The sequence below is a fragment of the Cryptomeria japonica genome, chromosome 2 (assembly GCF_030272615.1).
Source record: "Cryptomeria japonica chromosome 2, Sugi_1.0, whole genome shotgun sequence".
Lineage (NCBI taxonomy): Eukaryota > Viridiplantae > Streptophyta > Pinopsida > Cupressales > Cupressaceae > Cryptomeria > Cryptomeria japonica.
This window is the reverse complement of record NC_081406.1, coordinates 373,517,940-373,536,566: the sequence shown is the minus strand read 5'-3', so window position 1 is coordinate 373,536,566 and position 18,627 is coordinate 373,517,940.

Here is an 18,627-nt window from a genome sequence, read left to right as displayed (position 1 = left end):
TGTCCCTACCTCTAAGAACCCGGTACCTATGCTCCAGAACGCCCATGGGCTCGAGAGCGAGCTTCTCATCCTCGACCTAAAGAGCAATCCAATTAAGAATGTGAGATATATTAGGATGATACTGACAAAGAACTGAAACATGAAAAACATCATGAATGTGTGAGAGCCTAGGTGAAAGAGTATACATATATACATGTATATATACATGTATATATATATATATATATTTATACATGTATATATATATATATATTTATACATGTATATATATATATACATATACATATACATGTATATATATATATATATATATATATATATATAATGTATGTATGTATGTATGTATGTATATATGACCATAAAATTTAGAAAATAAATACATTATAAATAAACTAAAATCATAGAATTTTTTTTTTTCTTTAAATGCATGATTTCAATTACACAATATAGAATCACAAAATGAAAGAATCTTATACTCAATTCGGATTCAAATTTTCTCAATATTAAAACCCTTTCTTTTTCCAGGATACCAAATTTTTTGATCTAAAATTAAATTACAAAAAGAATTGTAAAACCCAGAACTATTCCCATGATCAAACATATCCATACATTTTCTCGATTCAATAAAAGAGAAATAATCAAATTGGTTTTAAACAAATTAAGACGGAATTTTAACATGCACAAAAAGAAAAAAGATCAAAAGCACAAATTATTCACTACCAAAAAAACAATACAAAGAAAGAAGTTGAAATGTCTCAAAGATTCACAACAAGGCACCCAAATCCAGTAGCTTCAACAAAGTCTATCAGGCTCCTTCGCTAATTTCTTCTACCATCATATTTTTCCCCAAATTTTTTTTGAAAACCCCCAAAAGCCAAAGAACACAGAGCAAAGGAAAATTCACGGCAAAGCTTCCCATTGCTTCCCAAAAAGCAAAGAAAGGCAAAATAAAATATCTTTTCAAAAATGTAACTCCCGACATACAGATTCCTCCCCATAAAATTCATTAATTATTTTATTTTTTAATTTGTAACTCCCACTCACATGCAAATATTTAAATTAAATATTAATTCTTTTCTTTTAAAATTAATTTTTAAAACAATAAGAAATAATTTTCTTTTAATAGTTTATTACAAGAATACTAAAAATACTTAATTGAATATTTATAATTTCTATTCAATTATTCCTACCAATTTATAAAATAATCTAAGTCCTCAAGTTACTTAATAAATAAGTCAAATGAAGAACTATAATTAATTATAATTAATTAATCTTTAAAAACACAAATATTATTTTTGAATTAATTAAATATATTTAAATCTTAAAGTTCCATCAATTCTAACTTATTAATTAATTAATCAACCACATCCCAAATACTGGAGGGGTAAAATATTAATCATTTCACCAAATTATTAACTATAAGCAAGAGAAACAATTTACGACAACTCAAAACACAAAGTGCCAATAGAGGGTGATGACTGAAAAGACCTGACAAACAAAGAACTAGGGTGCCTAACAGGGGTCTGACTGATATCTTCTTTGTCCACTTTACCATTGGGTTGGAGACTACACTCAGATCTTAAGATTCAGGTGGAGTCAATGCTCGGTACCTGCAGCTGCATAAACAAACTGTCGAACACACACACACACACACACACACACATATATATATACATATGATCCACAAAATATCATACCATGAGTAGGTAATGGAAGCGATGTAGCTTGCTTGTAGAGAGAAGTGTGATGCTTTTCCCTCTCACCCAAGCACATCAAACATGGAAGCAGTGTACATCAAGTCAATATACATCGATAAATGTAAAAAAACTCATAAATAAACTAATCAAATAATGAAATATCATATATGAATAACATATAATAATCACATCATAAACTACATCATATGATTCTATCAAAGACATTATCAATCACAACCACATTACATCGGAGATAATAAGAAATGTAAGATCAAGAAGATATGCGTCCAAGTGCATCAGGATTAAATTCTATTATTACAAAAGTATCCCATCTATAATCATCTAATATACACAGAGAGTGAAGAAACATCAAATAACATTATTATTCTAACCATCCAAATAACTTGAAACATCACAGACACATAGAAATCCAGGTAGCATAGTCAAGCTTCCCAATCCAAAACCAAAATCAACCAACACTAAAATAAGGTTCGAACCACATGAAACACAGAATCACAAAATCTAACAAGACAAAAGAGGGAGGGGCACTGCATCTTCCCCACCAAAATCAGGCTTACTCCTGGAAGCCTGCAAATAGATAAGGATAAAGCTCACGCATACGAGGAGCCTCCTCCCAAGTAGCAGAAGACTCATCATTAGGTTCCCACTAGACCCTGACCTGCTCGATGTCCCTACCTCTAAGAACCCGGTACCTATGCTCCAGAACGCCCATGGGCTCGAGAGTGAGCTTCTCATCCTCGACCTGAAGAGCAGTCCAATTAAGAATGTGAGATATATTAGGATGATACTGACAAAGAACTGAAACATGAAAAACATCATGAATGTGTGAGAGCCTAGGTGAAAGAGTAAGCCGATAGGCAATTGGACCAATCCTCTCCAAAATCTCAAATGGACCCATAAAGTGCAGTGCAATCTTAGAGCCCTTTTCATAATATCGCACACACAAGAATGCACGATCTCCAATTGAAAACTAATGATCCATCCTATCCGCGTCGGCGTACTTCTTCTATTGATCCTGCATTATTGTTAAGTGTTCTTTGATCCTCTAAACCTACTGCTCCATATCCCTAAGAATATCCAAACCCAAATGCACCTTGTCCTCTAATCGGTCCCAAATCAAAGGAGTCTAACAAGGATGACCATATAACGCCTGAAAAGGAGCCATACCAATGGAACTATGGTATCCATTGTTGTAAGAGAATTCCACCAAGTATAGGTACTCCTCCCAACAAGTCTAGTGATCCATAACATACATATGAAGCATGTCCTCTAGCACTTGCTTGACCCTTTCAGTCTGTCTGTCAGTCTCAGGATGATTGGCTAAACTGAAATTCAACTGAGTGCCCAAGACCTGCTAGATTGACTTATAAAGGGCTGACATGAACACGTGATCTCTATCTGAAATAATATTTCAAGGAATGCCATGAAGTCTAACAATGTCCATGAAAATTCTAGCCACCATTTATGTATTATAAGAGCATCAAATAGGTGAGAAGTGTGCAACTTTGGTCAACCTATCCACGGTGACCATGATGGAATCATGATGACACAGGGTTTTGGGTAAACCCACAATGAAGTCCATAGATACAATGTCCCATTTCCAAACTAGAACAAGGTGCTGCTGCAAAAATCTCGTCGGATGATGATGCTCCGCCTTCACTCTCTAGCATTCTAAGCATTGAGCTACAAAATCTGCTATATCCCTCTTCTTACTCGGCCAAAATATAACTATCGAAGATCCGCATGCATCTTCTTGACACCAGGATGAGCTAAATATGGTGCCTGATGTGACTAACAAAGAATCAAAATGTGAAGATCCTCATAAGAAGGTACATAAATATGCCCCAAATATCGCAAAAGACCATCGGAATCAAGGGAATTTCCTACAAATCTCCCTTCCAAAGCTCTACCATACTCCACCTCAGTACAAACTTCTTGATACCAAGTGTCCACGGGGAGTGCTACCAAAATGCGTCCTCTCAAATCCACCTCCAAAGTAACTAGTGAAATCTCATGCTGATGATGACGAAGACCATCTGCCACTACCCTCATTTATACTCACAAAGAAATTCCATCCATCTCCTTTGTCTAGCATTTAGGTTCGGCTACATAAATATGTACTGCGAATTATGGTGATCAATGTGCAACTCAAAGCGATGCCCCAGGAGAAAGTGTCTCCATTGAACCAAAGCATGCACTACAACAGCCAATTCCAAATCATCCATAGGATAATTAAGCTCATGGTTCTTAAGTTTATTGGACTCATAAGCAATCACTCTCCCATCCTTCATCAAAAACTGCACCTAAATCTTCCAAGGATGCATCTGTACAAACCAAGAAATCACCGAATGGATCGGGAACTGCCAAAATAGGCACACTGGTTAACTTCTCCATAAGAATCTGAAAGGCTTCCTGACACTTCTCTGACGAAACAAATTTATTCCCTTTTCTCAACAAGGAACTGATGGGATGAGCAATCCTAGAGAATCCCTGGACAAACCTCTGATAATAACTTGCTAAACCCATAAAAATGCGAACCTTAGATACATTTGTAGGTGTAGGCCACTCAATAATTGCATGGATCTTTGAAGGATCCACTGCAATACCCTCTCCAAAAATGGTGTGCCCAAGATACTTGATCTTGGTCTTAAAGAATTCACACTTAGCTATATTAGCATACAATTGATTCTCCCTCATATACTGCAATACCTGCCTCAGATGCTCCTCATGCTTCTCCATGGTTCTAGAATAAATAAATATGTCGTCAAGGAACACAAGGATGAATCTATCCAAATATATCCTGAATATGCCATTCATAAGGCTCATTAATCTAGATGGTGCATTAGTCAACCCGAAAGGCACAATAGTGAACTCATAATGGTCATAGCGAGTGTGGAAAGTTCTCTTATGAATATTTGCCTCCATGAAATCAATGTACCTCTTAGGAGGCATACCCGGTATCTCACTCGAAAAAACATATGCAAATTCTCTAAGCAAGGGATGATCATCAAGTGATACCTCTCGAATTTCATCCATATCTAAGTCATTCACTGACACAACAAATAACTGACATCCCTAATGCATACAATACTTTAGCTGCATAGAAGAAATTAGACATAGAGAAATAGGTCTATGTATGCCAACCACTTCCACCAAATTCCTTGAATGGTCCAAACACTTCACTATTTTATTTTGGCAATCTATGACTTCCTGATTGGCTGACAACCAATCCTTGCCCAATACAATATCATAAAAACCCAAAGGCATGATACATGGGTTCGTAGAAGTGTAAATTTTACCAATCTGCAACTCACATCTGCGAACCAAGGTTTCTACTGTGACCTTAACCCCAGAGGCTAACTCTACTTGCCACCTAACACCCTGCTATACTGCTACTAGTCCACATCACTTAACAAGAGTAAATGAAATAAAATAATCAGTTGCTCTGGAATCAAATAAAACAAAAACATAATTACCATGCAACACACCTAAAGTCTCCACTACCATGCTCTAATGTTCTACCTGATGGTTGTCCACTACTGCATGTATCCTTTGACTCCTTCCAACATGTCCAACTGTAGGCTCCGAAGTAGCCAGTCTCTAACTGGATCCCTGGTTACCATTCTGAAGGCAATACCTAGCAATGTGGCCCTGTTGCCCACAAAAGAAACATCCTGTCCCACAATCATTACCAACACCACCTCTAGGAGGTGCACTCGACTGTTGATAACTACCTCTGCTATCTATAGTCTGAGTACAATGAGAAGTCTGGTCATTGCGATCATGTTTATTCCTCTTCCAGTTCCTATTCTTCCTCGAATGAGCACCCTCAAACTGTTGATGATATGTATTCTTACACTTCAGTTCTTGTTGTTGTCCTCGGAAAGTTCCTTCTCCCTGATTCTGAGCTTCTCTAGAACCATGACCACCAACTGATGTGTTACCAGATTTCCCTCTTGAGTGAGACCCATGAATCCTAGAAGTTTCTCCTCTACCAAATGGGCTTTTATCAACTGCAACTTCTATGGTTTTTGGTTCGAAAACCCGTACATCACCACTAATCTGATCATTGAGTCCCCTGATAAAATATTGTACTAGCATATTCTCATCATCTCCTATCCCGACATATCTCTTGATCTCATAAAATTGACTCTCATATTGTTCTACTAACATGGACAGCTGACACAAATCATGGAATTCATCTGCTTTGCATCACCTCCAATGATTTGAAAGAAACTGTATCCAAAAACGTTCCACAAATAACTCCCAAGAGATAGTATTAATGTTCAAGCAAAGCTTCTATTCTTCCAACTTCCACCATATGGATGCAAACTTCCTTAGATGCATGATCACACATCTAGCCTTAGTATTGGTACTAAAGGGGTGCATAGAAAAACATCATTCCAATTCAATCAACCATTTTTCAACCTCTAACCCAGTTCCGATACCATGGAATTTAGCAGGGTTGGTTCTCATCAAGTCTCTCATGAATGTCACCTCTCATTCTAACAGATCATTAACCGGCCTAACTGGTGACCTTTCACGAGCCCCATTCTCTTGGTGGGGACCCAAGCGGTCAAGAAGTTGTTCCAGCAATACCTGCAACTAATTTCTCGCTTCCCTAGACTACTCACGTTCCTGACTACCAGAATCTCCTTGAGAACTCTGTATGGGGGTATTATCAGTTGCTACCCCTCTACTGCGTCCCCTTCCTCAGCCTCTACCATGACCTTTTCCACATGCTCTCAACATCCTTCTAGACAACAAAAAACGCAAGGGACAAGCTTAGGACAAATCAAAATTGCACGCAAAAGACTAACACCAAAAACAAAAGACCCAAGTATACCCAGAGTATCCTAGTGTTTGAACATAGGCTCTGATAGCAAGTGTCACGCCTTGCCACGAGGCCCAAAGGACATAACATCTATGAACATGAAAACGTGAGATTTTTTTATTTATTTTTAAATAAAATAATATAACATATACAAATGTTAATAGATACATATAACAAGATACATAATGAATCAACTAGAAAATTTCCTCAAGGCCCCATAATGATGCAACACAAGGTTATTCATCATCTCAAATAATTAACAAGGAACTGCTATACAAATTACAATATAAAACATTACATGGATACAATATTCTCCTTACATTGCTTGAGAATTTACATAAAAATTTCATATACATAATGATGGATCCTCAATATACAAATCTCCAAAAGTCCCATGTAGGGAAGCATACATGAATCTGGTACAATAATGACAGTCTTCAAATCTTCTTTGAGATAGCCAAACATGAAGCTGAAAGAGTCAAACCCAATCGGTGCGAAAAGCACTCCACCCAACCATGTGGCACCAAAAAGGTCCATCCCCATGCTAGAAGGTATCAGCCAGACCCTCTAGGCAAAGAAAAGATATATAAGGGTACCAACATGACTCACAGGACAATCAACATATCCATACTATCAAGGAAACAATTAAACTAATCATATATGAGGATCACAAGAGAACACCACATAAGCACAACATAACAACCAAGCTCCAGAGGCCCACAAAATCCACAAAATGACAATAAGCATGACAAAACCAACCACTTCCAGAAACTCAACAATACATGGAAGGATAAAGAAAAGCAGGTTACCACAAGGTAGCAAGGGAAGAGTGTCATCACTAAGATGTCATGGGTTACCTTGGTAGATCTTCACTAGGTCCCGGCCCCCATCCTAGGTTACCCTGGTGACCTCTCTTGACCCCCATACATTCACTAGTGGACCACACCAACCTTTTGAGGAGACAAGATTGGTGGAAGCCATTTAACACCCTTCTCCACTTACCCTCAAACCTTTATGAGCATTTGCAGGTGTTGAGGTTAAAGTTGGACTCCAAAGATATGTCTTGAAACTTGTTAGTCCATCATAAAATATAAAAAGAAAAGCTATAGGAAACGTAACTTCAACCAATGAAGTAACATGAAATAAACAAGATTATACCTTCCATTATTTACAACTCATTGTGTCCTAAATCCATTGTTCTTGGTTGCAAATAATTTGCTCTCAGAAAAGTACTGGTAGCTTCCAAGATAGCATGTGAAGAATAGACTTATAGTTAATAGATACTATGATATGCATATGCAAATGATTTAAGCTAACATGATATTAAGCTATGATAAGAATTCTAAAATTGCTAATTGCTTCAAACTTAAACTCACATATGCAAGATGAAAACTCCTTGAATGACTATATGATTAGTTATTAGTTTCAAAATGGCTTAGGAGACCTCGTTTTATAGATTTTTGAGTGCATGAGCTTAGGTGGTAGAGATCAATGGTCATGATTGAATCTTGCAAATTGGATGGCTATGAGCAAGAGGTTGAAGGTTGAGAGAAAGGGGGAAGGAGAAGACAAGTGTCACTCATCTCACCTTGACCGAGTTGAAGACTTGAGAGGATATAGGATAGTTGGAGAAGATGTAGGAATGAGAGGACAAGTGGAATCAGTTGGAGAGAATATAGAAGAAAGTTAGGAAATATGTGTACACACACAATATTTCATTTATTTTGGAAGTTGGAGATAAGTGGCTAATAAATGATTTAATTTAATTTAATTTTATCGAATTAATTTAGCCACATGATGGATGAGTTGGAAAAGAAGAAGTGATGTGGAGAATGAAAGGTGAGTTGGAAAAGGGATTAAATAATTAAGAAATTATTTACTTAATGAGACTATAGGATAGTAGATAGAGGAATAATTAAATATTAGATATTAAATTAATTGATTAGAAGAAAAGGATATAACGAATTAAATAATTAAATGTTTCAATTAAATTAATTAATAGAAGGACATGAAATGAATTAAATAAATTAATCTTTTCAAATTAAATATATAATAGAAGAATAATTATTAAATAAATATAAAATATTTATTTAATTGCTCAGAGCCAACTTTATGTGTATACATTTTGCCCCTCTTTGAAATGATGTTCTGATTAATAAGAAAAATAGGTTTTAAGGACTTGAAACCTTTAACATGGGAGCATAAAATAGTTCATCAAAAAGCATCCAGATATGCTATGAACAACTTACAAAATGACTAGAAAAAACCAGTCAACTGAAAGGATAGAAAAAGAAAGGAACAACAGAGTAGAAAAAACCAGAGAAAACACAACACAACTAAAAAGACTTAAGGAGCTCCTCCACCTTATTTACCAGCTAATCATAGTTTGCCACGACAGCTTTGAATTCTTCCATGTCCTTGTTTGTCTTTTTCTCCTTCTTTTTACCTCTGGTCCTTGTTCTAGGTCCTTGCACTTCTCCCGTGCCATCCATGTCAGGTTCAATCTCTAGGGAGTCCTTCTCCTCTTCCATTTTGCTGATGAGGAATTTTATGTTGCCAGCTGAAGCCTTCAGAATATTTAAGCTTTGTTCTACAATTCTTTTAAGGCTTTCTTCAATTTTATTGACTTTTTTATCAGTTTCCTCCATTCTTTGATCCATACCAATCTCATTATTTTTCCTCTCAGTCGGGTCTTTCTCGATTTGCTCAAACCTGGGGTTAAAGGAGTCTCTGATCTCTTCGGCTTTGGCAACTGTTTTAGTCAGATCCTCAACCTGTTCTTCCATTGACTTGCCTCCACCAAAACTGATAGTCTCCAGGATTTGGACTCTGTGATTGAGCTTCTTAATATCCTCCACAGCTTTCTTGTAACTAGAAATTAGCCAATCAATGGTGTCCACAAAGCCTTTCAAACCCTTAGGAGGAGGATATGAGGAGGGTGATTTCTCACCAAAGTTGTCTATTTCCTTATTGGAGGTGTCTCCAATAGTGATTTTACCAACTTTTATGATTCTCTGTTCAAAACCTTCTCCAGTGGTCTCCTCCTCCAAATTCTGGTCGAAGTCTGAATTCTTTCTCTACACATGTTCCTTAAGCTCCATAATGTTGTCATCCTGTTTCTTCTGCTTGTTCCTCGTCTGAATAGAAATTTTCTTTTTCTTTTTCTGAGGAGACTATGGTTCCTTCTCAGAATTGTCAGAGACCTCTTCCTCTGAGGAGGAGCTAATTTGGAGAACTTTATCTTTAGATTTATTCTTACCCTTTGAGGAGGAAGGCTTGGTTCTCACATGTTTTCTTTTCTTACCAATTTGCGCTTCAGATTCATCCAGACTCTCTTCGGACTCACTCATCGAATCACTATCTGACTCCTCACCCAAAGAAAAAATAGAATCCGACCTTTCCTCCTCACACTCAGAGATAGAAGGCTGAGGGCAGGCAATTTGGCTGGCTTTGAGGTGGTCATAAATTAAAACCATGAGACCTTGATGCATGGCTATATCACTCTTAGGGTTCTCTTTATGGGCCTTAATGGTAGCATTCATAGAGAACATCAGAAAATATGGGATATTGACTTTTTCATCATACCTAAAATGGTTTAGCAAAACAAAATGGTAGCCATACACTTTTGTGAATCTACCATCCAAAGTTACATAGCGCATTATAGAAAATAAGACCTCCCTCCATGGTTTAACAAAATGATGTTGAGACAACATTATTTCAAAGATTAAATCAAGTCTCGATAATGCGCTTGATGGAGATAAAAATCTTGACCCTCGAGAGATTGATCATGAAATTATTGAAAAATTTGGATTGAGTGATTGATCTCACGATAATTGATTGAAATTTCTACAACTTTGGTTGACGAAAATGTCTGCTCTTTGATTACTTTGATATTCTACTTAATTTTATGATTCATAGAGTTTGATTGACCTCATGATCGATGAGGGTCAATGATATAAACTTGAAGCTTTGATGATCAAATAGGATAGAGTTTGATTGACTTTATGATTGATGAACGTCAATAATGTGAACTCAAGATTAGATAGACTAGATGCATAACCTCATGATGAATGAACGTCACTAATATGTCGTCAAAGAGATTTATAGAAATCTCAAGTGAGCGGATAGGATAGTTGGTTGATTGATCAAAGTGATTTATTGGATCAAGAACTGACATTTTGTTGATATTATGTTACAAGAGGATCTAGATGTATTGATTCATCCAGGGAGAAATAGGATGATCAACGAGGCCTACAATATATGAAAAGAGTGGTGCTCTTCATCCTAGTTGACATATTGATATGATACATTGATTTGTATCATGGGACATTGTATTTTATTGATTATTTCTTTGATATCATTGTATACTTGGACTATTTATTATTTTATGATGATATGCAAACATGGACCCTAAATGATGTTGATGATTCATGATTTATTATGCATGTTACTCTATACATGATTATGATCTAGATGCATTGATTAAATAGATTTTATATATATATATATATATATATATATATATATATATATGCAGTGATGGATGATGTTATGATGATCTTTTCTTTCCTTTATTTTCATGATAATGATGTTCTATATGATGTAATGATGATGAAATGAAAATGATTTTGATTTTTTATTTTGATGATCATGGATGCAAATTAAATTAATTCTATAATTATTTATTTAAATGATGCAAATGCAATGATCTATATGAGAATGCTTCTAATGATTACGCATGCAAATAAATGTTTATTTTTTTTATTTGTAATGTGTATGCATATAATGATTTGAAATGCAAATGATCTACATGAAATGTATTTGATTTCAAGTTTGATGATTTTAAATGTAAATGATGTCTATAAATTCTATGCTTGATCAAACTTATGTGATGGATGCTTATATGTAATGCTTATGATTATAATGAAATTCTTATAGTGATAAATGAATCTAAGTGCAAAGATGCAACTAAATGACCTTAATGGATAAAGAGAACTACAATGATAATGATCCTAATGCGGATAATAATTATGATATACTACATGATTATGAAATGCACTTAATGGAATGCAAACTAATGCAATGCAAATGATTATGATCAAAATGCAAACCTAATGAAATGAATGAACCTAAGTGCAAATTGTTTTGGTTTGTCCAAGTATACTCAATCTTTATTTATAACCATTGATCTCTAAATGAAATTAAATGCGTATAATGCAACTAACAATGAATGCTTATAATGTAGATGAATAATGAGCTAATCTAAAATGATCTAACTAAAATGATACTTCCATTCTTCATATGTTGTCTTCTAACAGTGATTGATTTCATCATTGAGCTTTTAAAATGTTGTAAGAAAATACAAGCATCTTGACATAATAATTCAAGCTAACCTGAGTATTTCTTACATGGATTTTGATATAACAAGTTTATATAAGTAACTTAATATGATGGATCAAGCTGGCCTGAGTATTTCTTGCAAAATAGACAAGGATTATCCCCTTCATGCGTGACTCAGAATGTCCTCCTTGATCTTTTGCCGATCATATCCTTAGACAAGTACATACCTTAATAAGATATAAACCACATACAACAAACAAAGAAAATAAGCATGCCCCATCATAGCTTCTCTAGTCATGGACATCCTTGAGTTGCATAGAGTACATGATTAGAAATAAATCAAGATATAAAAACTGAATCTTGTATGTCATACACATGTTCTCATGGTCATTAACTGATATAATCATCTTGAAAAATAATCATTGATAATCCTTTATTACTTGTTGGTTGAATCTTTGTTTTTGAGTTTCATGATTCAATTGCTACAAAATGCCTTGATCTTCGTTGCTTTGTTACTCGTTGTGTAGGGGAAAAAGCGAGACTAGGTTAACATGCCCTAATCCTACCTTTTGACACACATTACGGAATACGAAAGAGCCTAGAGATACCGCACAATTGGCTACTTCTTTTTGTGAAAGAGAGAGCCACGGGATATCTATTAGGATTTCTATTCCCTTGTTGAAATTGAAAGATAAAATGATGCAAGTTCAATCCCTAACCTCAAAATGCAAGTAGGAACTAATGACAAGATTGCAGAATTGAACTTAAATGATGGAAAGTTGTAAACACAAGGATAAGACAAGAATGAAAATGCGTACCCGGAGTTAAAATCTGACTGAAAATGTTCGGGACAGGGGCGCGGGCGCCACTGTCCTGATTCTGCCCCTGAAACTGCTCCGGAAACTGCTGTTTTTGCACTTTGGAAAAAGCTGTCAAAAATGCTGAAAATGCTGTCGGACCAGGGCGCCCAGCGCCCCTGTCCCAGGGACCAGGGCACCCAGAAGGGACCAGGGCACCCAGCGCCCCTGTCCTGGCAGGACCAGGGCGCCCCACACCCCTGTCCTGGTCTTTTGTTCTGAAATTTGGTGGGAAGGCCGGTCTCAGTTTGCTTCTTCCGGATCTGCAACCTGCGGCGTCGTCCGAGTCCCGAAACCTACAATAATATCTGAAAAGGGGAAGGGGCGGCTATATAGGGTTTTGCCTTAGTCAAACCCCCGCTTCGTTGATTTCCACCTCCATGAATAGCCAAGTTGTTTTGTAAAATGTATTGTGTGTGCAGACCTAGTGTGTGTGCAAGGTCCAAAATGCAAGAAAGCAAACTAGAGCAACCTAGAAAGTAAACCCTAATTGCTTGTAAATGATGATGCAAATTCTCTAAATCAAGATGCAATGTGATCTAAAGCATGAATAAATGATATATCAAAGCTTATGTAAGGACATGAAAACAATATGAAATCATACCCAACCCTCAAGGGAGGAGTACAAGCCAATCTTCAGTCGGTAATCTCCTATTGTTCTTCAATGTCTTCCAAGCCCTAAATGGATGAATGAATGAATTTGATAGATGCTTGATAGAGTGATGTTGAATGTTGTTGAAGTCTTCAAAGATTTGCTCTTTCGCTGCCTCTGAAGTTCCTGGAAACCAAAAATCGGATCCCTTCAAATGAGGAAAGAGAGCTCTTATGTATGAAACCCTAGGTCTTAATTTCGACTTTTGGCTGACCTAGAGATTGAATATCCCGCCAATTTCTTGGGGTTAAGCTTTATTTTATGATTGGATCGTGCTCCCAAAATTTCGGGAAAAATGTCCGGGACCATGTTGCACGGGCGCCATGGTCCTGACAACTTTTCACCAAATTTTTAGGGCCGTCAGATATGATGATTTTAGAGAGAATCCCGAAGTTACAGGTGATTTCGAGATGTTTTGACCCCCGAAATCAAGCCCCCAAGTTCAAAATAGGACCTAATTAGGGTTTTTGATTAAATGATGTATTGGAAGAATAAAATGAAAGGGGCACACTTTAATGAAAGGGCCCAACTTTATGATATGGGAGATGATAAAATAGGACCTTAGACCTAATTAATTTAATTAATTAAGTGCTAAAGGGGAAATGCAATGCAAAATGCAAAATGCACCAAGGCGGGTGCTAAACTAGGTGTGAAATTGTACCACCCTAGCAAGTGCGTACAATTTACGACGCTACACTCGTTATCTATTTCAAAACCCTAGGTGTTTTGGTTTTTTTCTAAGTCTTCCAAATGTTTTGGATTTTCAAAGATTTAAAATATCACCTTAGCAAAAGGAATTAGGATTTTTCCCCTAGCAGAAACAAAACTTTATTATGGATGTACAAAAGGATGATCCAAACCATGGTGGGATATAATGCAGATATGATTGATAAAATCCAAGACAGTAACTACACTAAGTATGTCAAAGATCGATAATTATTGATAAGCTGCATATTTCCTACTAAATGGTTCAAAGAAATGAATGCAAAAGAAGAAATGGATAGGCTAGGATAGATGGAAATGATAGATGCAATAGGATGGAGAGGATAGGTGCACGAAGCAATCTCATAGATGGAAGAACTCACTTTTAGATAGCGTTTGTTTACCAGGTTTTCACTATCTAAATTTATTACATTTTTTTCATATTTGGTTTTTGTTTTTTGTTTTTTTTTCTCTATTTTATGCTTTATAGGGATTTTATGCTTTTCTAATTTTTACTGATTTCTTCAAGACTTTATATGCCTTTTTTTTAATAATTGTTTTTACTGATTTTTTGAGGATTTTAATATCTCAAGCATAGAACTTCTTGAGATGAATAGAATTGATGGGCTCGTCAAACCAATCACCTTTAGGTGTAGATAACTTGTATGCTTCCGAGCCATATGCTACTACTATAACAAAAGGACCTAACCATTTCGGTTCAAATTTTCCCTTCTTTTCTCGGTCTTCCTGATTCCTTGGATTCTCCCTTAGAACTAGATCTCCAATCTGAAAAACGTGTGGCTTCTCTATGATTATAACTTCTTTCCATTCTCTATTGATATGCCTTCAAATGATCTGTAGCATTTTGGTGATGTTCTTGAATCGGCTCAAGTTCTTGAAGTCTAGAGACTCGATGTTCTTCTTCGAGTATAAGACCTTTCAAGGACACTTGTAGAGAAGGTATCCATACTTCTACTAGTAATATGGCTTCTGATCCATATACTAAGCAATATGGGGTTTCCCCCGTTGGTGTGCGAATTCTTGTTCGATATACCCAAAGAACAGGATTTAGCTAACTATGTCAGTCTTTACCAACATCATTGATTGTTTTCTTTAGGATCTTAAAGATTGTTTTATTTGATGCCTCAGCTTGTCCATTTCCCTATGGATAATATGGGGTAGAAAACCTATGCTGAATATGAAATCGCTCACATAGTTCCTTCATATCTTGATTCTTAAATGGTCTTCCATTACCAATGATAATGGTCATAGGAACTCCATAGAGACAGATTATATAATTCAGGATGAATGATGATATTTGCTTTCCTATCACTTTCCTCAAAGGCACTGCTTCAATCCATTTAGTGAAATACTCTGTAGCAGTCAAAATGAACTTATGTCCATTAGAAGATGACAATTTTATCTTACCTACCAAATCAAGACCCCATTGGGAGAATGCCCATGAACCTGCCATAGGATGCAATTCTTGTGTTGGTGTGTGGATGAGATTCCAATGGATTGACATTGTTTGCATCTCTTAGCATATGTAAATGAATCTCTCACCATGGTAGGCCAATAGTAACCCAAGCGAATAAGTTTCTTAGTGACTGTTAAACCACTTGAGTGCATGCCACAAATACCTGTGTGGACTTCATTAAGAACTTTCTCAGATTCTTGTTGTTCAAGACATCTCAGTAGAGTGTTATCTAGACCTCGTCTATATAATATATCAGCAATGATAGTATAGTGGGATGACTGACGGATAAAATTTCTTCTCGGATTGCGGGATAGGTCAATTGGAAGGATATTCTCCTTTAGGTATCAATAAGTTTGGTTGTATAAGGATTGATCGGTTCCAGATGTATATGGTGAAAATGGATAACAATAATAACGATATTAAAAGGCTAAATGAATTCAACCACAAAACCCTAGCCTAACAACAACAAAGATCCACCATAACATATGAAGATTACCTAAGACAATGCAAATCAAACGAAATCACAAAGATTATACCATCACATGTCCAATAGGGTTTGGATCTCCATTCTTCCTATCTCCATTGATCTTGTTTGATGTATTTGCTCTCAGATTTTATGTGCACAAGAGCTCAACAAAGAATGGAATGTGGTTGCAAGTAGGATCATAGTGTAGTCAAGTCCTTAAGATCATTCATTAGGGTTTGATAATGAAGGAAGCATCTCCTTATATAGAAGACACTATATGAAATGGAGGGATAAGATTGAGAGGTGTAAAAGGAGGTCAGCTATGATTAGAGGGTAGGTAAAAGAACTAATAAAATAATGAAAGGGGTAGGTAGTGTATGAATTAAGAGATGAATGACATGTGTCATGGGTAGAAAAGGTTAATGAGTTAATTAAATAAATAAATATTTATTTAATTAATAGAAGAAGTGGGATGATTAAATAAATAAGATATTTATTTAATTTAGGAAAAGGACAATTTAAATAAATAAATGTATTTATTTAAATGAGAAATAAGGCTAGAAGAGGATAAATGAATTAATTAAATAAATAAAGATTTATTTAATTAATAGATGAATTAGGCTAAAGTAATTAAATAAATAAAATATTTATTTAATTAGACATGACAATTTTAGGTGTCTACACCAGATATATGGCAAATCATGTGGGTATTTTAGGATTCAATGGTAGGTTTCAAGATATCTTCCACCAGGACTTTGTAACATTGTTGATTTTCTTGATTCTGCAAAAGAGATGCTATTGTAGCTATTACATATGTTGCTTTGTTCTCATTTCTTGGGATCTGAGTAAATGTTATTTCTTCAAAATTCTCTTTAAAATTTTCAACCAGTTGTTTGTAAGGCATGAACTTGTCATCCTTAGTTTGATAATCATCATTTATTTGGTTGATTATAAGTTGTGAATCACCATAAACATGCAATTCCTTGATGTTAAATTCAATAGCCATTTTGAGCCCAATAACCAATGCTTCATATTTTGCAGTATTGTTTGTGCATGGAAACCGCAGTCTATATGATTTTGGAGTTGTGTGTCCCTAAGGTCACATGAACAAGATTCTAGCACGTGATCCATATTGTGTATAGGAGCCATCAAAGTACAACTCCCAAAATTTTGTGCTTATTGTCAGAATGTCTGCATCGAGAAATTCGATGTGCAACGATGTGTCATCTTGTAAGGGTGCTACAGCCAATTAATCAGCAATGACATGTCCTTTGATAGTTTTTCGATCAACATATTCGATATCAAACTTACTTAGTACCATAACCCATTTTTCTAGTCTACCTGTCAAAGTTGACTTGCTCAACAAATACTTTAGTGGATCTATTTTTGCTATCAGTTTCATAGAATGAGTCAGCATATAATGTCGCAATTTCTGAGTTGCAAATACAACTACTAGGTATGTCTTCTCAACTGATGTATAGTTCAATTTATAGCCTACAAGTGTTCTACTGATGTAATACGCTACTCTTTATTTCCCTTCTTCCTCATGTTGTGCTAAGAGAGCTCCTAGTGATGCATTTATTGTTGAGATGTAAAGTAAAAATGATTTCCCTTTGATTAGTGATACAAGTACTGGAGGATTAATCAAATATTCTTTGATTTTCATAAAATATTCTTCACACTTCCGATCCCATTTGAATGGAACATTCTTGTGTAAAAGATGAGTGAATGGATGACATCTATTTTCTAATTGAGAGACAAATATTTTGATTGAGTGCAATCTCCCTTTGACTCCATTTCAATGATACCTTTGACCCTTTTGGGATCTGCTTCAATTCCATGAGATGATATAATGTACCCAAGAAGTTTTCCAGAGGTTACTCCAAATGCACATTTCTTTGGATTCAATCTTAACTGATATTGCTCAAGCCTGTCAAAGATCTTGCCCAAGATGTTCAAATGTTATTTCCATGTATGAGATTTTGCAAGTATGTCATCTACATAATCTTCCATAAATGTATGCATCATATATAGAAAATTGTTGTCATGGATCTCTAATAAGTTGCTCCTACATTCTTAAGCCCAAATGGCATAACCTTTCAGTAGTAAGTACCCCATGCACAGGTGAATGATGTCTTTTCTTGATATTCAGGAGAAATTTCTATTTGATTGTATCCTGAGAATCCATCCATTAATGAAAACATATCATGTCTTGTTGATAAGTCTACACTTATATCAATTTTGGGCAATGAAAAATCATCTTTAGGACATGCCTTGTTCAAATCTTTGAAATCGGTGTAGACTGTTATGCTTTTATCTAGCTTTGACATTGACACAATGCTTGAGACCCATTATGGATAGGCAACAGGTCTTATGAAACCCACATCCAATAGTTTCTTTAGCTCTTCTTTTACAAGGAGAGCGATGTGTGGATGCATCTTCCTTAGTTTTTGTTTAACTGGTTTTGCTTTTGGATCCACGTTGAGATGATGCATGATAAGATCTAGATCAAGTTTGACATGTCTGCATAGGACAAAACAAAATTTATCTGTCTTTGTTTGAAGAATTATATGTATTATTT